The sequence below is a fragment of the Hordeum vulgare genome, chromosome 6H (assembly GCF_904849725.1).
Source record: "Hordeum vulgare subsp. vulgare chromosome 6H, MorexV3_pseudomolecules_assembly, whole genome shotgun sequence".
NCBI lineage: Eukaryota > Viridiplantae > Streptophyta > Magnoliopsida > Poales > Poaceae > Hordeum > Hordeum vulgare.
Genome location: NC_058523.1, coordinates 402,534,147 through 402,558,049, shown reverse-complemented (window position 1 = coordinate 402,558,049; position 23,903 = coordinate 402,534,147).

The following is a 23,903-nucleotide window of genomic DNA, read 5'->3' as shown; positions in this document are numbered from 1 at the left end:
TCATGGTCACCAATAAGGACAAGGAAACAATTCTCCTGCCTTATGATCCCACGTAAGACATCCATGGATATCCTTTCATAAGTTTTAATCATTCCTTTGCACACATGGAGAATAATTTGAGGTGCACTTATTTTGCGCAGGGGGGCGTCCTCATCTGTGTGTACTCATAATATTCCCATGCTCTGTACTTGGACTCATCAAAGAATGTCAAGAAAAAGGATTACACGCACATAAAGATTACTCTCGATGATGCGTTCATAACCTTCAACATGTGTGGTGGATATATGAAGGTGAAAAAGTACTAGAAGAATGGATGGCTCGGTTTCGGCCATAAGACTGACTTCTGCTGCATCCAGAAACCAAAGAATAGTTGGGCTGATTGATTCTAACTCATGCATCACATGATGGACTACAGAAGGGATAATCAACATCTTCTCATGTCACCAACTTCCAGGGATGCTGAGATTGTCGAATGGGCCGCAAGCATAGGAAGGATATCGGATCATCGAATCCAAGCTGAGTTTTATCATGTACAGTGTGAACTTTCCCGAGTGATCATGAAGGAGGTCCTCAAACAAACAGGGATGTTCTACCATGGGCCAATTATGCGAGATGATGTCCGAGCACTTCTGGTCGCTCAGCGTCTGGACCTGATGCCTTTCTCGAAGCTCGGGTGCTTCCTCCCTGACTATGAAGATTGGTGCGCCGACATAGGAATGTTTGACAATGACAATGCTTGTGTACAAGGAACTTCCTTATTTATGTTTACTATAGGTTGCTTGTTTTGCTAACTTTGTCTCTTCGTGTTTCTTAAGTACATTATGTTGCATATTATTGTATAATACAATGTAGGTAGATAGATCAGAGATGGCGAAGGAATCCTATGCCATATTCATTGGGAGGGTTCCAGGAGTGTACGACCACCGGCCAGACGCTCAGGCCCACGTGGATAAGTACCCGAGCGCCAGCCACAGAGGGTTCGACAACGGAGCCAAAGCGGAAAATGGTTACTTAATGTGGACGCTCCAGCAAGAGAGGGAGCGAAACCGACGCCTCAAGAAGTTCTACATAGTCGCGCTCTTTCTCATACTGATTGCTCTTCTCTTCTACATCATAGTTTAGATAGAGATGATGAAAGTTGTGTGTGCCATGACCATGCAGTTGCATTTATTTGAGACATGACTTGTGTATCGCTATTTTCGAGATGATGATATTTTTTTTGGATGATGATGATGAGATATGACAAGACTAATGTATATGTGTATGATATGATGAGAATAATGTATGTTTATTATGATATGATGAAACTACTATATAGATCATGCACAAATACAACACAAATACGTAGAGGGGGAACACTACTAGGTAAAATCCTAGTAGTAGCACTGGATATACCCATATCAGTAGAGTTGGTGGCAGCGCTACTGATAAGTAGCATCGTCTCAAGCATAGTATTAGCGCTGATGGCAGAGCTACAGATAGTTAGTAGTAGCTCAGTTCTAGCCAGCGCTACGGCTAACTATACTTACCAGTAGTGCTGGTTGGAATAGTGCTAGTGCTAAAACTTGGTTGTAGCGCCTTATCAGTAGTGCTTCCAGCAGCGATATTACTATGGGTATTTCCAGCGCTACTACTAGGCTTTTCCCTATTAGTGTGAGTGGTATTACCTCTTTTCTGTGGACTCAGGGTGTAACGGTTGGATTTTTCCCTTCCTATAAAAGGGGTTCTTCTTCCCCAATGGATCTGATCCTTTGGGCTCAAGTTTGGCCCACATTGTTAACCTTCTTAGATCTTGCTAACTCTCAATCCCTCCAATGATTCTTGCTTGTTCTTGAGGGAAAATAGATAGGAGATCTTGATCTACATTTCCACCAATCACTTTCTCCTCTATGTGAGACGAACCCCTTGGATCTAGTTCTTGTAGTTCTTTGTGAACTCCTTCTTCTTCCTCTCACATTCCTCCATAGCTTTTGTTGTTTTGGAGGGATTTGAGTGTGAGGGACTTGACCACTTCGTGTGTTCTTGAAATTGCAATAGTTGCATCTGTTTGAGTTCTCCAGGGTGATACGTGGAAGTGAAAAGTTGAGAAGCTTATTTGTCTTGGATGCTTGGTACCTTGGAGCTTGTTCATCTTGAATGCTTTGGCGCCCGAGATGCTTAGTGGTGCCTTGGAGCTCAATCATTGTGGTGTAAATCTCTCAGCAAGCATCCGGGTCTCCAATTAGGTTGTGGAGATTGCCCCGAGAATTTTATACGGGTTCAGTGACCGCCCCCAAGGGTTCACATTTCACGGGTTCAGTGATCGCCCTCGAGGGTCCCTTAGTGAAATCACGGCATATTGCATTGTGCAAGGGCGTGAGGAGATTCGGGTGGACTTAGTGGCTTCTTAGGGAGCATTGTGCCTCCACACCTCTCCAAACGGATATTAGCATCCGCAAGGGTGTCAACTTAGGGATACATCATCATCTCCTCGTGCCTCGGTTATCTCTTACCCGAGCCTTTACTTATGCACTTTACTTTGTGATAGCGATATTATCTCCTTTTATATATCTTGCTATCACTTAGTTGTTTACCTTGCTTAGCATAAGGTGTTGGTGCACTTAGGTGGGCTTAGTTGTTTTAGGTTTTGTGCTTGTCATATTAAACGCTAGCTTTATTTCTCATTTGTTAAAGACAAAATTGTAATTATTTTAACGCGCCTATTCACCCCCCTCTAGGCGACATCCACGTCCTTGCAAGTGCACCAACCAAACTCCGATACTTTGTACTATCATCCTGTGAGAGAGCTGTACCACTCTCCTTGCTGATATTCTAACTCAAGGACATAGGTGTTGTGGAGATATACAATTTCCATGTTCGCACGCTGAAGAACGTTGCCAATATATTTCTATTGAGAGAGAACTAGTCCCCCTGGTGAAGACTTCACCTGAACCCCAAGAAAACAATGGAGAAGACCAAGGTCTTTGATAGCAAAGGAAGCCTTGTGATTAGCAAGTAACTTGAGAACAGTAGGCTGAAAAGAGAAAACAACAATCATACCATCCACGTACAGAAGCATGACGATAGTAACACCACCTCGGTTATGAACAAACAAGGAAGTGTCATCCTTGGAAGGCACAAACACAAGGTCCCGAAGACGAGAACTGAGTCAGGAAAACCAGGCATGTGGCGCTTGCTTTAGACCATACAACGCCTTTTGGAGCTTGCACAAATAATGAGGGACAACCGAATCTGCACACCCAGGAGGCTGGCGCATGTACACTTCTTCGTGAAGTACTCTATGAAGAAATGCATTTTGGACATCTAGTTGTCGTAAGCACCAACCACAAGAAAAAACAATAGATTGAACCAGATGGATGGTGATAGGTTTAATCACAGGACTAAATGTGTCATCATAATCCAACCCATACCGTTACTTGAATCCTTTGTCCACAAGACGAGTCTTGAAGCGATAACGAGAGCCATCCGCCTTATGCTTGATCCTGAACACCCATTTGCAATCAGTTATCTTGACATTAGACCGTGACGGAGCCAAAGTCCATGTGACATTGGCACGAAGAGCGTCAAGTTCAACACGCATAGCATGGTGCCACTCCGGGCACTTGAGGGCGTCACGATGATCCATAGGCTCATGGGAGACAAGAAAGGCATGGAAGGATGGGTCATAGGGGACAATCACATCCGTGTGATCCTTGCGTTTCCAGGTGTTGTCATGCAGTCATGTCGTCATTTGGTGCATGAGGGGTGGAGGCATCACAACAGATCCTGGTAGTGCAGAAGATCCATCGACATCTGACGTAGGTGCTGGTGCAGCACATCGGGCACGAGCCAACGGATCCTCTAGTGATCCTGCAATGGACCCTGGCGGAGCAGGTATGTGTGGCACACTGATAACCCGTAAGTGTAGGGGATCGCTTGTAGCCTTTTTAGATAAGTAAGAGTGTTGAACCCAACGAGGAGCTAAAGGTAGAATAAATATTCCCTCAAGTTCTACCGACAATCAATACAACTCTACACACACTTAATGTTTGCTTTACTAAAACAAGAATAAAACTAGAAGTACTTTTCAAGAAAATAAAGAGCAAGTAAATAAAAGTTAGGGGATGTTTAGTAGAAATCTGTTTGTGTAACGCAAGAGAAAGATTGTCCATTGGCAATTGAACATAACATGATTGATACTTATCATGTGCAATGAGGGAGAGGCATGCGCTAACACACTTTCCGTACTTGGATCATATGCACTTATGATTGGACCTCTAGAAAGCATCAGCAACTACTAGAAATCATTAAGGTAAACCCAACCATAGCATTAAACATGAAGTCCTCTTTACTCCCATACGCGCACAACTCCCTTGCTCGGGTGTAAGTATCTGTCACTCTCACCACTCACTATAAGAGAATTATGAACATAATGCAAACAGTCCAGCGCGTATCCTTCACGTGTGCGCCTTACGGAAGGCACCTTAGTACAGCACCATATTGCTACCTCTTGAGCTTGTGTTGGTTTTCCCTTGAAGAGGAATAGGTGATGCAGCGAACTAGATAAGTATTTTGCTCAGTTTGTTGAGAACCAAGGTATCAATCTAGTACGAGGAACAAGCAAGGCCCCAATTGTAGTACCTACACAAACAATCAAGCACTTGCACCCAATGCTAAAAAGGGGTTGTCAATCCCTTTAGATTTATTTGCAAGGATGAGATATGATAGAGATAGATAAAATATTGCTAGAACTAAAAGTAAATAAATATCAGCAATATATTTTTGGTATTTTTGGTTTATAGACCTAAAAGTATAATATGGAAAATAGACCCGAGGGCCATAGGTTTCACTAGAGGCTTCTCTCATAAAGGGAAATAATACGGTGGGTGAAGAAATTATTGTCGAGCAATTGATAGAAAAGCAAATAATTATGAAGATATCAAAGGCAATGATTATGCATATAGGCATCACGTCCGTGTCAAGTAGACCGAAATGATTCTGCATGCACTACTATTATTCCACACATTGACCTACTCCTGCGTGCATCTAGAGTATTAAGTTCATGAAGAACAGAGTAACGCATCACGTAAGATGACATGATGTAGAGGGATAAAATCAAGCAATATGATGAAAACCCCATCTTTTTATCCTTGATGGCAACAATTCAATACGTGCCTCGCTACCCCTACTTTGTCACTAGGTGAGGACACTGCAAGATTCAACCCAAAACTAAGCACTTCTCCCATTGCAAGAATTACCAATCTAGTTGGCCAAACCAAACCAATAACTCGAAGAGACTTGCTAAGATATGAAATCATGCATATAAGAATTCATAAAAGATTCAAATAATATTCATAGATAATCTGAACATAAACCCACAATTCATCGGATCTTGACATACACATCGCAAAAGAGTATTACATTGGATAGAGCTCCATGAAGGTCATGGAGAACATGGTATTGAAGAACAAAGAGAGAGAAGAAGCCATCTAGCTACTAGCTATGGACCCATAGGTCTGAGGTGAACTACTCACCCATCATCGGAGGGACAATGGAGTTGATGTAGATGCCCTCCGTGTTCAATTCCCTCTCCGGCAGATTACCAGAAAAGTCTCCCATAATGGATCTTACGGGAACAGAGGCTCCTGCCGGCGGAAAAGTATTTTTGTGGCTCTCTTCGGTAATGGGGGAATATTTGAGAATTTATAGGCCAAGTATTAGGGTTAGGAGAGCTGCGGGGGGCCCAGGCCAGGGGCGCCCTACAGGCTTGTCACCTCCCGGTAGGTCTCCTGCCCCCTTCTCCAAGCCTGACAGATTTCTTCTGGTCTGAGAAAAATCATTCCGAAGATTTTAGTCCGTTTGGACTCTGTTTAATATTCCTTATCTGCAATACTCAAAAACATGGAAAAAATAGAAACTGACACTAGGCTCTAGATTAATACTGCAATACCCAAAAATAATATAAAATAACATATTAATGCATATAAAACATCCAAAATAGATAATATAATAGCATGCAGCAATCAAAACTTGTAGATACGTTGGAGACATATCAAGCATCCCCAAGCTTAATTACTGCTCGTCCTCGAGTAGGTTAATGATAAAAACAGAATTTTTGATGTGCAATGCTACCTAACGTATTTATCCATGTAATATTTTTATTGTGGCATGAATATTCAGATCCATAAGATTCAAAACAAAATTCTAATATTGACATAAAAACAATAATACTTCAAGCATACTAACAAGGCAATTGATTCCTTTCGAAATAACATGGTCTTATAAAGTTATCCTACAAAATCATATGGTCTAGCTATGCTCCATCTTCACCACACAAAGTGTCTAAATCATGCACAACCCCGATGAAAATCAAGCAATGTTGCAGACTTTTTATGTTCTCAAACCTTTTCAACTCTCACGCAATACATGAGTGTGGGCATGGATATAGCACTATAGGTGGAATAGAATATGATGGAGGTTACAAAAAGAAAGAGGATAAGATAGTCTCACATTAACTTGGCATATCAACGGGCTATGGACATGCCCATTAATAGATATTAATGTGAGTGAGTAGGGATTGCCATGCAACGAATGCACTAGAGTTATAAGTGTATGAAAGCTCAAAAAGAAAACTAAGTGGTTTGTGCAAAAGATGAAATTCCACTAGTTATATGAAAATGACAAAATATGAGACTCTCTATGAAGAACATGGTGCTACTTTGAAGCACAAGTGTGGAAAAAGATAGTAGCTTTGTCCCTTGTCTCTTTCTCTCATTTTTTTGGTGGGCATCTTTGACCTCTTTTATTTTTTTATGGGCTTAGCTAGCCTCTTTTATTTTTCTGTAAAGTCCGGAGACTCATCCCAACATGTGAGGGAATCATAGCTTCCATCATCCTTTTCCCACATGGGGCAATGATTTAATAATGCAAATCATGACACTTTTATTTACTCACAACTCAAATATTACAACTCGATATCTAGAACAAAATATGACTCTATAAGCAATATGGAAGTGATGGTGCATGTCATAAAAAATGGGACGGCGATGTTGCATGGCAATATATCTCGGAATGGCTATGAAAATGCCATAATAGTTAGGTATGTTTGCTATTTTGAGGAAAGTACATGGTGGCTGTTTTGAGGAAGGTGGGTTTAATGTACCGGCGAAAGTTGCACGGTACTAGAGAGGCTAGCAAAGATGGAAGGGTGAGAGTGCGTATAATCCATGAACTCAACATTAGTCATAAAGAACTCATATACTTATTGCAAAAGCCTATTAGTTATTGAAGCAAAGTATTAGACGCATGCTCCTAGGAGAAGGGTTGGTAGGAGTTAACCGTCGCACGATCCCGACCTCCACACAAAGGTTGACAATCATTAAACAAATCATGCTCCGACTTCATCACACAACGGTTCACCATACGTGCATGCTATGGGAATCACAAGCTTTAACACAAGTATTCCTTCCAATTCACAATTACTAACTAGCATGACTCTCATATTACCATCTTCATATCTCAAAACTATATATAAGGAATCAAACTTCTCATTATATCCCTCTTGGATGCCCATTATATTATGACTAAATTCATAACCTCAACCAATTATCATGATGTTTAAAGAACTCTAAATATAATATGAGTGAGGTATGAGAGTTTAATAGTTTCTATTAAATAAAACACCGTCGTGCTCTAAAAGATATAAGTGAAGCATTAGAGCAACATTGCCTAGCTCAAAGGATATAAGTGAAGCACATAGAGTATTCTAATAAATTCACAATTCAGCGTGTCTCTCTCAAAAGATGTGTGCAGCAAGGATTATTGTGGCAAACTAAAAAGTAAAGACTCATATCATACAAGACGCTCCAAGCAAAACACATATCATGTGGTGAATAAAAATATGATCTCAAGTAAATTTACCCATGGATTGAAGACGAAAGAGGGAATGCCTTCTTGGGCATCCCCAAGTTTAGGCTCTTTGGTATCCTTGAATATGGCTTGGGGTTCCTTGGGCATCCCCAAGCTTAGGCTCTTACTAATCCTTATTCCAAAGTCCATCAAATCTTTACCCAAAAGTTGAATGCTTCACAACAGAAAACTCAACAGAAAACTCATGAGATCCATTAGTATAAGAAAAATAAATCACCACTCTAGGTATTGTTGTGAACTCATTCTTTATTTTTATTGGTGTAATATTTACCGTATACTGATAACCCACAAGTATAGGGGATCACAATAGTTTTTGAGGGTAGAGTATTCAAACCAAATTTGTTGATTCGACACAAGCGGAAACCAAAGAATATTCTCGAGTATTAGCAGTTGAGTTGTCAATCCAACAACACCTGAAAGGCTTAGTATCTACAGCAATGTTTCAGTAGCAAAGTAGTGTGATAGCAACGGTAGCAGTAATAGAAGTGATAGCACTAGCGGTAATAGTAGCAGAAGTGACAGCAGTAGCGGTAAAGTAACGTAGCAAGGACTAGTAAGAAAAACTCGTAGGCATTGGATCGATGATGGATAATTATGCTGGATGACATTCATCATGTAACAGTTATAACATGGGGAGATATGTAACTAGCTCCAGTTCGTCAATGTAATGTAGGCATGCATTCCGTATATAGTCATACGTGCTTATGGAAAAGAACATGCATGACATCTATTTTCCATCCCTCCTGTGGCAGCGGGGTCCTAATTGAAATTAAGGGATATTAAGGGTCTCCTTTTAATAGAGAACCGGAACAAAGCATTAGCACTTAGTGAATACATGAACTCCTCATAGTATGGTCATCTCCGGGAGTGGTTCCGGCTATTGTCACTCCGGGGTTGCCGGGTCATAACACATAGTAGGTGACTACAACTTGCAAGATAGGATCAAGAACACACATATATTGATGAAAACATAATAGTTTCAGATCTGAAATCATGGCACTCGGGCCCTAGTGACAAGCATTAAGCATAGCAAAGTAGTAGCAACATCAATCTCAGAACATAGTGGATACTAGGGATCAATTCCATCAAAACTAACTCGATTACATGATAGATCTCATACAACCCATCACCGTCCAGCAAGCCTACGATGAGATTACTCACGAAAGATGAAGAGCATCATGGAATTGGCGATGAAGGATGGTTGGTGATGACGAAGGCGTCGATTGCCCCTCTCCGGAGACCAGAACGGACTCCAGATCTGCCCTCCAGAGGAAGAACAGGTGGTGGTGGCGGCTCCGTATCGTAAAACGCAATGAACTCTTCTCCTTGATTTTTTCCGATCGAAAGAGAATATATAGAGCTGGAATTGGAGGCTGCGGAGCCACGACCGGCTCACAAGCGTGCCAGGCCCGGCCAGGGGGGCGGGCCTGGTGGGCTTGTGAGCTCCTGGCTCTGTCCCTCCAGGTGATTCTTGCGCCAGTATTTTTTATATATTCCCCAAAAAATCCTCGTAAATTTCCAGGTCATTTCGAGAACTTTTATTTCTGCGCGAAAACAACACCATGGCAATTCTGCTGCAAACAGCGTCAGTCCGGGTTAGTTCCATTCAAATCATGCACATTTGAGACCAAAACAAGGGCAAAAGAGTTTGGAAAAGTAGATACGATGGAGACATATCAACTCCCCCAAGCATAAAGCCTTGCTTGTCCTCAAGCAATTCAGTTGACAAACTGAAAGAGACAAAAGAAAAACTTTTACAAACTCCGTTTGATCTTGTTGTTGTAATTATGTCTAACTCATATTCAGATTTTCAGCAAGATCATAAGCTAACCACATAAAAATGACATTTAGGTCTCATGAAGTACTCATATCAATAGCATAATCAACTAGTGAGCAATAATAATAAGTTTCAAACGTCAACACTTCAATCAAAAACAATCATGAAGCAATATGAACAGATGGTATCTCGCTAGCTCTTTCTGAGACCGCAAAACATAAATGCAGAGCACCTTCAAAGACCAAGGGCCCATTGAACATTGTAATTCATGCCAAAGAAGATCCAGTCACAGTCATACTCAATATCAATTAATAGCAAAGCATAAAATGATAGAGGTGCTCTCTAATTGGTGCCTTTGATAAAATAGGATGACTCAACAGAAACGTAAATAGATAGACCCTTCGTAGAGGGAAGCATTGATTTGCAGAGGTGCCAGAGCTCAAGCTTTTAAAACAGAGATAAATAATTTTGGGTGGTATGCTTTCATTGTCAACGCAATGACCAAGAGTTTTCACCATCTTCCATGCTACACATACTTTAGGCGGTTCCCAAACAGAAAAGTAAAGTTTTGACTCCCCCACCACCGATCAATCACACTCCACGACTTACCGAATCCTCTGGTGCCGTCCATACCAACAACAATCTAGGGGGGGTTTTGTTTGCAATTATCTATTCGATTTGAGCATGGAACTGGGCATTCCAATTATCGGTCCCTTTCTCGTGAGTGATAGTGAATAAACACATATCGCGAATAACATGCCTAGCATGGAAGATATTGATCGTCCCTCGTCACCACATGAGCGGTTCGGGCATACAAAACAGATTATTACTTGAAGATTTAGAGAGTGGCACATGCAAATTTACTTGGAACGGCAGGTAGATACCGCGTATAGGTAGGTATGGTGGACTCGTATGGAACAACTTTGGGTTTATGGAAGTGGATGCACAAGAAGTATTTCCTCTTAGTACAGGTGAAGGCTAGCAAAAGACTGGGAAGCGACCAACTAGAGAGCGATAACAATCATCAATATGCATTGAAATTAACCAACATTGAGTGCAAGCATGAGTAGGATATAAATCACCATGAACATGAATATCATAGAGGCTATGTTGATTTTGTTTCAACTACATGCGTGAACATGTGCCAAGTCAAGCCACTTGAATCACTCAAAGGAGGATACCATCCTATCATACTACATCATAATCATCCTGAAATTCATGTTGGCATCCAAGACAAACCAATATAAGCTCCTACCTAATTAAGTATGGCATCAGAAACTATGATCTGTAAGTTGTCATTGCAAACATGTTTCTCTCATAACAAAGCTGAATTAAGAACGATGAGCTAGTCATATTTACAAAAATAAAATAGGTCGAGTTCATACCAACTTTTCCAGGCTCAGTCACTTCATCATATATCATCATTATTGCATTTCACTTGCACAACCGAATGATGTGAATCATAATGAGAGTGTTCGTGCATTGGACTAAGCTGGAATCTACAGGCAAGCACAGAGGAGAAGACAAAGTAATATGGCTCTATGACGGATAAACAGATATGCATGTGAGAGCCACTAGACATGTTAACCATGGTCTTCTACCTTGACCCAAAGAAAAAGAAAACTAATTACACGGGAAAGCTCCCAACAAGCAAAAGAAGAAAGGGAAATCTTTTTGGGTTTTCTTTTTAAAACACCACTAAGCAAGCAGAAAAGCAAACTTACAACTAATTTTTTGTTTTTCTCAATCTGAACAAACACACGAGAAGAAAGCGAGAAAAAGAAATAAACTAGCATGCATGATACAATGGCAAGGTTTGAACACCGACTAACAAAGTGAAAGTGTGAGCAAGAATATAAAGTCAGTGAGAAACACATACTCCCCCAAGCTTAGGCTTTTGGCCTAAGTTGGTCTACTCCCAAGGAGGGAAGTAACCGTCTCTAGGGTACTCCGGAGTGGACTGAGGGTGCCACTGCTGGGTGAGCTCCTTTGGATCCCACTGATAAACTAGCGTCTGGTACTCGACTGGTAGCTCGGGCACGGGCGCCTGTGGCGGCGCTATGCCCCAATATGCGTAGATGTCCGAGAGCATAATAATGTACCTGCCTAGATGAAGATTGAACAAAGAAGGAGCAGGCAAGGTAATAGTCTCACGACTACCCTGGCTAAACACCAAGTTATAAATCATCCTCTTATTATTATCTCTATCAAGAAAGTCATGGCGAACCATGCTATCATAATCTAGATATCTCACAGGAAGAAGCATCTCTTCTTCCTCGTGCAGTCTAATAGGTATCTCAAAATGTCTAGCAAGACGGGTAGCATAGATACCTCCATAAACAGCGTCTTTAGTATGGTTCGTGTTCAACTGTTGAGCCACTATAGCGCCCAAGCCATAAGTTTTATCATTATAAAGGGCTTCGTCCAAAACCGCAAGATCTGGGGAGCTAAGAGCCCCACTTTCCCATGCCCAATCAAACATTTTCCAACGAATAATGAGAAATACCGAAGCACGGGAAAATGTATGCTAGCAACTCTAGCGCAAGACACTCCTCTCTCCTCTCCTACAACAATAGTATCAATGAAAGCCTCCAAGTCCCGTGGACGAGGTTCATGAATATCCCCAACATAAGGTAATTTGCAAATATTGCAAAAATCCTAAAGTGACATGCGCTGGGGGATATCATATAACTTGAGCACAACCATAGGAGGATCCTTGCTAGGATAGAAATTAAAGCTTTACACGAAAATATTAGTGAGGAGGAGGTATTGTGGACACTTATCTTTAACAAATGCGGTAAGGCTTGCGTTCTCCACCAAGTAATAAAAATCCTCATAAAGACCGGCGGCACGTAAGAACACATCGCTTGGCCACTCGCACGCTAGAACTTCTGCAACTCGGGGGATCAGATACTTGGGTTTCTTCTTCTCATTTTCATCTTCGTCCTTGGGGTTACGGCTTGAAGAGCCTCTTAGGAACCTCCTCATCTTTTCCTTTTCTTTCTCTGAAAATTTCTAAAAATTTTAGTGACTCAAAGGAAAAGTGAACGAGGCTCAACAAAACTCATAGCAACTACTCCTACAAGTTCCTAGAGGCCATATCATGCATCAAAACTACTTGGGACCAATTAAAATGAACATGCAAAGCGCAAGAACAGGGTCACCAAGGCAGAAAAAATACGCAAGGAATAAAGCACTAGAGCAAAAACTAATTGGACCAATGGAGGAGTCACATACCAAGGAACAAGTTCCCCAAAACAGTTTGGTGAATGGGGCTTTGCACAAGGAGATCGAAAAATGCAGCAAGAGGAGGAAGAACACGGGTTTGAGATGTGGAATGATTTTTTCTGGATGTAGGAGAACGAGATGGGAGCTGTAATAAGTGTAGGGGCACGTGGGGCCTGTAAGCCTGCCATGCCCGGCCAGGGGGGTGGCCGGGCCTCCTGGGCTTGTGGCCCACTCGCGCATCCCCCTCACTAGCTCTCTATCTCAGAATTTTTCAAAAGTTCCAGAAAAAATCTTACTTGAATTTCAGGGCATTTGAAGAACTTTTATTTTCGGGACAATTTTCTAAGGGACGCAAAAAGTAGGAAACGTGAAAATAAAGCTAAATCTATCATTTTTCTTCTAAACAACGAAAAGTAAAAGTTGGGAATAGAGGGTTGTGACTCCTAGATTCATCCATCTCATGGTCATCAAAAGAAATCTATCAATGAGGTTGATCAAGTCTCCTTGACAAACTTTTTTCGAATCGCTTAAAACCGGAGAATTTTCGAATAATCACTAGGTTACCTCAACGGGGATGTGCACATCCCCAACAAGTAAATCATACTTCATCTTGACAGTAGGTATAGGGCATTCAAAGCTCCCAATAAGAATTGATGAAGTTTTTTCAATAGTATTGATGCAATGTACTCGATATTGTTTCTTCGGGAAGTGCACCATGTGGTCATTACCGTTAATATGGAAAGTGACATTGCCTTTGTTGCAATCAATAACAGCCCCTACAGTGTTTCAAAAGGGTGTTCCAAGGATGACCGCCATGGCATCATCCTCGGGAATATCCAGAATAACAAAGTACGTTAAGATAGTAACATTAGCAACCACAATAGGCACATCCTCGCAAATACCGATAGGAAAAGCAGTTGATTTGTCGGCCATTTGCAAGGACATTTCAGTGGTGTCAACTTATCCAATTCGAGTCTACGATAAAGAGAGAGAGGCATAACACTAACACCAGCTCCAAGATCACATAAAGCAGTTCTAACATAGTTTCCTTTAATGGAGCAAGGTATAGTGGGCACTCCGGGATCACCTAGTTTCTTAGGAGTTCCACCCTTGAAGGTGTAGTTGACAAGCATGGTGGAAATATCAAACTCAGGTATCTTCCTTTTATTGGTCACAATATCTTTCATGTACTAGGCATAAGGAGACATTTTGAGCATATCTGTCAAATGCATTTGCAGAAAGATAGGTCTAATCATTTCAACAAAGCGCTCAAAATCCTCATCATCCTTTTTCTTGGATGGTTTGGGAGGAAACGGCATGGGTTTCTGAACCCATGGTTCTCTTTCTTTATCATGCTTCCTAGCAATGAAGTCGTTCTTATCATATCTCTTGTTCTTAGGTTGTGGGTTATCAAGATCAACAGGTTCAATCTCCACATCCTTATCATTGCTAGGTTGAGCATCAACATGATCACCACTATCAATACTACCCCTAGGCTCATGTTCATCACCAGATTGTGTTTCGGCATCAGAAACAGAGACATCATTTCGACTCTCAGGTGTAACAGTAGCAGGTTTGCTAGCATGCAAGTTCCTATCATCTTTATTTTTCTTCCTATAACCAGGATGACTAGGTGCATGAGTGCTAACGCCTCGAGAATCTTGTTCAATTCTCTTAGGATGGCCCTCAGGATACAAAGGTTCCTCAGTCATTCTACCACCTCTAGTGACGACTCTAACAGAATTGTCATTCAACTCATTGAGCAAGTCATTTTGAGCCTTATGTACTTGTTCTACTTGAGTAGTGACCATAGAGCCATGTTTACTCAAGCACTTAAATGACTAAGCATACGAGCATTCTATTCCAATTATCTGCTAACATAATCATTGAAACTTTGTTGTTTGGCAACAAAGTTATCAAATTCATCTAAGCGGAAACTAGCAGGTTTATCATAAGGAATATAACTCTCATTGAATCTATGAAGAGAATTTACCTCTACTACCTGTGTCGGATTATCAAGACCATGTATTTCTTCGATAGGTGGTAGATTCTTAATATCTTCAGATTTAATACCTTTCTCTTGCATAGATTTCTTGGCTTCTTGCATATCTTTAGGACTGAGGAATAGGATACCTCTTTTCTTCGGAGTTGGCTTCGGAGGTGGTTCGGGAATGGTCCAAGCATTATCATTGCTCAAGATATTATTCAATAGAATTTCAGCTTGTTCCACAGTTTGTTCCCTCAAAACACAACCAACACAACTATCTAGGTGGTCCCTAGAAGCATCGGTTAGTCCATTATAAAAGATATCAAGTATTTCATTCTTCTCAAGAGGGTGATCAGGCAAAGCATTCAATAACTGGACAAGCCTCCCCCAAGATTGTGGGAGACTCTCTTCTTCAACTTGCACAAAGTTATATAAATCCTGCAAGGCAGCTTGTTTCTTATGGGCAGGAAAATATTTCTCACAGAAGTAGTAGATCATATCCTGGGGACTACGCACACAACCAGGAGCAAGAGAAGTAAACCAAGTCTTAGCGTCATCCTTTAGCGAGAAAGGAAACAACTTAAGGATATAGTAATGGCGAATCTTTTCCTCGCACGTGAATAGGGTGGCTATATCATTCAGCTTAGTAAGATGTGCTACAACCGTTTCGGACTCATAACCATGAAAAGGATCAGATTCGACCAAAGTGATTAACTCAGGATCGATAGAGGATTCATAATCCTTACCGGTTACAAACATGGGTGAAGTAGCAAAGTTAGGATCGTATTTCTTCTAGCATTTAGAGAATTTTCCTTCCACTTGCGCAGTAAATTCTCAAGATCGTAGCTATCCTTACAAGCAAGAAAGTCCTCATCTACCTCTCCCTCCATAGCATAACCCTTGGGTATATCAGGCAATTCATATCTAGGAGAGCTAGTTATAACAGGTGAAACAGCAGGTTCTACTTCAATAATTTCAGCAGTTTCAGAACTATCATCACATTCAGCAGCAACTCTAGAAATTTGTGCATCAAGAAATGCACCCAAAGGAAAAGCAGTATCAAGTAAAGCATCATCATAAGCATCATGGATAGCAGAAGTAGCATCATCAAGCACAGGCGACATATCAGTGTTTCTAGTAGGTGGTGGTGTCGCAAACTTACTCATAACTGAAGGTGAATCAAGTGCAAAGCTAGATGGCAGTTCCTTACCTGTCCTTGTAGTTGAGGGCAAGACTTTAGTTTTTGGATCTCTCGCATTCCTCATAGTGACCAACACACGTAAATCCCAAGTGACTCAGAGAATAGAGCTATGCCTCCCCAGCAACGGTGCCAGAAAATAGTCTTGATAACCCACAAGTATATGGGATCGCAACAGTTATCGAGGGTAGAGTATTCAACCCAAATTTGTTGATTCGACACAAGGGGAAGACAAAGAATATTCTTGAGTATTAGCAGTTGAGTTGTCAATTCAACCACACCTGAAAGACTTAGTATCTGCAGCAAAGTTTCAGTAGCAAAGTAGTGTGATAGCAACGGTAGGTAACAATAACAATAGTGACAGCAGTAGCGGTAACAGTAGCAGCAGTGACATCAGGAGTGGTAAAGTAACGTAGCAAGGACCAGTAGGAAAAACTCGTAGGCATTGGATCGGTGATGGATAATTATGCCGGATGACATTCATCATGTAAAAGTTATAACATGGGGAGATATGTAACTAGCTCCAGTTCGTCAATGTAATGTAGGCATGCATTCCGTATATAGTCATACGTGCTTATGGAAAAGAACTTGCATGACATCTATTGTCCATCCCTCCCGTGGCAGTGGGGTCCTAATGGAAACTAAGGGATATTAAGGGTCTCCTTTTAATAGAGAAACGGAACAAAGCATTAGCACTTAGTGAATACATGAACTCCTCATACTATGGTCATCTCCGGGAGTTGTTCCGGCTATTGTCACTCCATGGTTGCCAGGTCATAACACATAGTAGGTGACTACAACTTGCAAGATAGGATCAAGAACACACATATATTGATGAAAACACAATAGGTTTAGATCTGAAATCATGGCACTCGGGCCCTAGTGACAAGCATTAAGCATAGCAAAGTAGTAGCAACATAAATCTCAGAACATAGTGGATACTAGGGATCAATCCCATCAAAACTAACTCGATTACATGATAGATATCATCCAACCCATCACCGTCGAGCAAGCCTACGATGAGATTACTCACGAACGATGAAGACCATCATGGAATTGGCGATGAAGGATGGTTGGTGATGACGAAGGCGTCGATTCCCCCTCTCCGGAACCCAGAACGGACTCCAGATCTGCCCTCCTAAGGAAGAACGGGTGCTGGCGGCGGCTCTGTATCGTAAAACGCAATGAACTCTTCTCCTTGATTTTTTTCTGGTCGAAAGAGAATATATAGAGCTGGAATTGGAGGATGCTGAGCCACGGGGGGCTCACAAGCCTGCCAGGCCCGGGCAGGGGGGTCGGGCCTGGTGGGCTTGTGAGCTCCTAGCTCCGTCCCCCCACGTGATTCTTGCGCCAGTATTTTTATATATTCCACAAAAAATCCTCGTAAATTTCCAGGTCATTCCAAGAACTTCTATTTCTACGCAAAAACAACACCATGGCAATTCTGCTGAAAACAGCGTCAGTCCGGGTTAGTTCCATTCAAATCATGCAAATTAGAGACCAAAACAAGGGCAAAATAGTTTGGAAAAGTAGATACGATGGAGACGTATCATATACTAACTTATCCATGGTTCATACCCCCCGATACAACCCATATATTCAGAAAAATAAGAAAACAACACAAATAAAAAAGAATCTATCAAAAACAGAACATTCTGTAGCAATCTATAAACTATGAATACTTATGTAACTCTAAAAATTCATAAAAATTAGGAGAATAAGAAAAAATTGTATATCAATCTTTTATAAAAAAAGTCAGATCAAAAGCACGTCCAGTGAATTTACAAAATTCCTGGACTAAGAGCGAAAGTTTCTGTTTTTCATCAAAATAAACTTGCAAACACAGTAGACCATCCTAAAGGTCTTACTTGGCTCAAACACTAATTAAAACAAGAAAACACAATTATTACACAGGTAATAATGTGTGCAGCACTCAAAAACAGAAGCAAAAACAAAAACATAAAAATAATATTCGGTTGCCTCCCAACGAGCGCTATTGTTTAACACCCCTAGCTAGGCATGATGATTTCAATGATGCTCGCATCAAGGTAAAGATTTGAAACATAAAGAGAGCATCATGAATCACATGTAAAGCATATTTAAGTCTAACCCACTTCATATGCATAAGGATTTTGTGAGAAAACAAATTATGGGAACAAGAATCAATTAGCATAGGAAGGAAAAATAAGTATAACTTCAAAACTTCCAACACATACAGAAGAAACTTGATATTCTTGCAATATGTAAAAGCGTATGTTCCTCTCTCATAGTAATTTTAGTAGCATCATGAATAAATTCAACAATATAACTATCACATAAATAATTAATTTCATGATCCACATGCATAACAGTCTTACAATCTTCCAAGGTAGTGGGATTAACATTAATTAAAGTCATGACCTCTCCAAACCAACTTTTATCAAAAAATTCATAAGATTGAGCACTCTCCAAATATGTGGGATTCTTTTTACCTAAAGTTGACACTCTTCCAAACCCACTTTTGATACTATTGCCAACCTCATTATCAATAACATATTCATCATGAGGATTAAATAATTTTTCAAGAACATAAGAAGCATCACCCCTGTTATGATCATAACAATGAGTAGTGGACATGACAAAATTCTCATCCCCAAGATTGTTGTTTTGAATATACTTAACATAATTGACATTAATTTAATTTATAGTACTATCATTGCAATCGTGATTTTCAATCAAGGAGCTATCATGAATCACTTTATAAATTTCTTCTTTCAACACTTCATCCAAATTTGAAAATTCATGATTTTGAAGAAAAACTTCATAGAGATAATCAAGTGAACTCAACTCACTAGCAATTGGTTCATCACAATTTTGTCTTTTGAAAAGATTAGCAAGTGGGTGAGGATCCATATCATTAGAGTTTTATCAAGCTAAGATGCAAGCAAATAGAATGCACATGGAAACATAAGCAAAGATAGAAAACAAGCAAAAAAGGAAAACGGAAAAGAGGGTGAATAAAAAGCCAAATTTTTGTGAAGTGGGGGAGATGAAAACGAGAGACAAATGGCAAATAAAGTAAATGCAAGAGATGAGTTTATGATGGGTACTTGGTATGCTTGATCTTGCTATGTATCCTCCCCGGCAACGGTGCCATAAATCCTTCTTGCTACCTCTTGAGCTTGCATTGGTTTTCCCTTGAAGATGAAAGGGTGATGCAGCAAACTAGGTAAGTATTTTCCTCAATTTGTTGAGAACCCAGGTATAAATCGAGTAGGAGGAACAAGCAAGTCCCCAAACATAGTACATACACAAATAATCAAACACTTGCACCCAACGCTAAAAAGGGGTTGTCAATCCCTTTAGAGTTATTTGCAAGGATGAGATCTGGTAGAGATAGATGAAAAATTGCTAGAACTAAAAGTAAAACAAAAGAAAATAAATAGAAGAAATATATTTTTGGTATTTTTGGTTTATAGATATGAAAGTATTATATGGAAAATACACCCGGGAGCCATAGGTTTCACTAGAGGCTTCTCTCATAAAGGAAAATAATACGATGGGTAAACAAATTACTGTCGAGAAATTTATATAAGAGCAAATAATTAGGAAGGTATCCAAGGCAATGATTATGCATATAGGCATCACGTCCGTGTCTAGTAGACCGAAATGATTCTGCATGAACTAGTATTACTCCACTCGTCGACCGACTCATGCCTCCATCTAGAGTATTAAGTTCATAAAGAAGAGATTAACGCATGACATAAGATGACAAGATGTAGAGGGATGAACTCAAGCAATATGATGAAAACCCCATGTTTTTATCCTCAATGGCAACAATGCAATACGTGCCTCGCTACCCCTACTTTATCACTGATTTAGGACACCAGAAGGTTGAACCCAAATCTAAGCACTTCTCCCATTGCAAGAATTACCAATCTAGTTGGCCAAACCAAACCAATAAGACAAAGATACTTGATAAGATATGAAATCGTGCATATAAGAATTCAGAGAAGATTCAAATAATATTCATAGATAATCTGAACATAAACCCAGAATTCATCGGATCTCGACAAAAACACCGTAAAAGAGTATTACATCGGATAGATCTCCATGAAGGTCATGGAGAACATGGTATTGAAGAACAAAGAGAGAAGAAGCCATCTAGCTACTAGATATGAACCCGTAGTTCTGTGGTGAACTACTCACGCATCATCAGAGGGGCAATGGAGTTGATGTAGATGCCTTTTGTGTTCGATTCCCTCTCCGGTAGATTCCCAGAAAAAGGCTCTCGGATTGGATCTCATGGGAGCATAGGCTCCCGGTGGTGGAAAAGTAATTTTGTGGATCTCTTCGGTAACGGGGGAATATTTGGGAATTTATAGGCCAAGGATTAGGGTTAGGAGAGCTGCAGGGGGCCAGAAGCCATGGCCCACCCCCCTAGGGCACGACGTGCAGGCTTGTCGCCTACCCGCAGGTCTCCTTCCCCCTTCTCCACGTCACGCAGATGTCTTCTGGTCCAAGAAAAATCATTCCGGAGATTTTATTCCGTTTGGACTCCGATTAATATTCCTTGTTTGCAATACTCAAAAACATGGAAAAAACAGAAACTGGCACTAAGCTCTAGATTAATAGGTTAGTCCCAAAAATAATATAAAATAGCATATTAATGCATATAAAACATCCAAAACAGATAATATAATAGCATGAAACAATAATAAATTATAGATATGTTGGAGACGTATCACATATCAACACACAACACATATCAATAACATCATGTCACAATTAACATCATAAGATAACCGCATATCATTGGGAAATAGTATGTAGTGTTGAGAAACATGTTTAAGTAGAGAGTTAAAGCAGGGAAAGAGGTGTTACACTGCTGCATAGAGTGGGAGAGAGTTGGTGTTGATGGTGGCAAGATTGTTGATGTAGATTGCCGTCACGCTCCTTGCCCCAGTGGGACTCCGGCGCCACCAGGATAGAGGGGGAGAGAAAACCCCTCCTTCTTCTTCTTCCTTGTCCTTCCCCCAATATGGGAGGAGAGTTACCCCTCTGTTCCATGGACTCCATGGCGGAGGAGGGGCAGGATCCCCTTCGAGATTGGATCTCCCTCTGTGTTCTCTTTTGTTTTGCGTTTCTGTTTTCCGGCCCTTCACCATTTCTTAAATTCCCGGAGATTCGTAACTCCTATCGCGCCGTATTTTTGAGGGGATTGTTAACCAGAAATTAGCTTTCTTACACATGAAGAAGAGCCCCAACTGTCTTACGGGGTGGTCACTAGGCACCACCGCGTGCCATGGGGTATTTGTCGCGCCGTGGTGCCTAGTGGAGGATGTGGGCCTCCGGTTGCATTGATTCCACCTCCCAAAAATCACATATATTCCAAAATAATTCTCCATAAATTTGTATCGCTTTTGGACTTTGTTTGACATGGATATTCTGTGAAACAAAAACATGCAACAAACATGAACTAACACTTAGCACTGGATCAATATGTTAGTCCAATAAATCATATAAGATGTTGCCAAAAATATGTGAAAGTTGTATAATATTGACATGGAACAATCAAAAATTATAGATATGATGGAGTAGCACACACGTGGATGACGAGCGCCCGGCGTCCACGTGGACCGCAATCACGTGCGAGGTCGACCCATTCGAGCCCGCCACATGGGCCAACGGGGAGATGGGCATGCGCCAATCACCATGCGGGGTTGATGGCGAGCCCTTGTCAATGTACGATGGCGGCCTCTTGTCGCCTATCACTGCGAGATCCATGGCCCGATCTACGCCAGATCGGGAGCCTGGATCAACTTCGGTTGTAGCATGGTCAGCTAGGATTTTCTGCGCCAAACTTGATCGTGCATCAATATTATAATCTGAAATAGATATGCCATATTTCATGTGGTCAAGTGGAAATAAAAGGATGGCTTGTTTAGAAATTCTGGGTGGTATAGCTATGGTTTGGGACTGAGCAAAGGGAATGATTTTCTCGTCAAATACGACATCGCGTGAAATATAGATACGAGCACTAGGAAGATGAAGACATTTATATCCCTTATGACAAATATTGTAGCCTATGAGCACACACTGTTAGGAGCTGAAAGCAAGTTCATTATCATTGTGTGGATGAAAGTTGGGCCAGCAAGCAGAACCAAAATTCCGGAGCGACATATAGTGAGGTTTTGTATTAAATAATTTCTCCATAGGATTGAGGTTGTTGATAACACGACTATGTAGTCGGTTTATGAGCTAACAAGATCATAGGAACGCATCATACCAATACTGTAAAGGCATAGAAGCATGCGAGTAAAGATACAAACCCATATCAATGATGTGACGGTGTTTCCTCTCAGCTGACCCGTTCTATTGATGTGTGTGTGGACAAGAGACATGATTATCAATGCCTCACGGAAAAAAGTATTGCTAAGTTTTTCGTATTCACCACCCTAGTCGGACTGAACACGGACAATTTTTCAAGAAACAAGGCATACAACATGCACAAGAGAGTCACGAAACACATGAAAGACATCACTCTTTTTCTTGAGGAAATAAATCCAAACGAATTTGTTAGAATCATCAATAAATGATACATAGTATTTGAACTCACACTAGTGCAGCCGCGTGCTATACAAACGGTTTTCACCCCATTTCGGTGGTGCAGTTATAAACCGTCACCTTGCATGTGTGGGCAATAGGGGGGCCATCCCACACGACACATATAAATCGTCTGTGATGCCTCTGTCCGATCACACACGCCACACAAAAAATAGAGCATGTACGATTGGGAGGCCCATCACAAATAGACATATTAAAGAAGTCACATGATATGTTCTTTGCATCCCACATAGGGAATCCCAAAGATGTGTCACTGTTCGTATTGCACATCACACACTATTTTTTGCATCACATCGTTTGTGATAGGGCTGACCATCACACACGATAGTCATAATTTTGTTAATTCTATTATTCAATACATCACTCACGGCGCCTAGAAGGAACTGTTTGGCGTTAGGCTGTCCACGACACACACACTTGTTATGAGAAAATATTTGTGATAGGGTCGCCTAACGCACACAGTTTTTGACCAAAAGTCGTGTGTGATTGTTCACTGATCCAACATGCAAACTTTCTAGAAATCGTGTGGGTTTATTAAGGTCATCACCCACGGTGTTGTCTTTGAAACCATCTCCAATAGAAACCATAGTTATTTGCCTAATTGCTCTATTATTTATAATCCATTTAGTAATCAAATTAACATTTCATATCAAGCACACACTATATTTCTTATTCATGTTACAGCAACCAGGATTTCATAATTAAATTACATTAGGGTACAACATAATATAGGTATATACTAACTAGCTACCCAATTGAACAACAGGACAAAGTTTCAAATGAAAAGTATTAAACCTTTGGAAATTAAGTATCATCGTAGAAGGTAAACAGACAGATGAGTGTTGTCTAGAAAATTGTTGAGGCAGAAGGCATATATTGAGCCTTCAGTGATGCTGAAGGTCCTCGCAAATTTAGGCTAGTGTGTGGATGATTGCCCGCCCATCCTTCATCCTCTTGAGGAATAATTCAATATTATACCGTGGGTGATATATGAATTATGTCCTCACCTCTTAACCATACAGGAGGTTTGAGACATAATCATCAATGAACTGCCTCAAAAAGGACTAAAAACAAACATACGCATAAATTTTATTTTCTAAAATTTGAAATGGCGCAAAGGGAAAAGGGGAAGGTGAAAGAGATAGTACCATCCTACATGTAACACCCTGTGTTTAACTCTCCTACATGATTTGACTTTT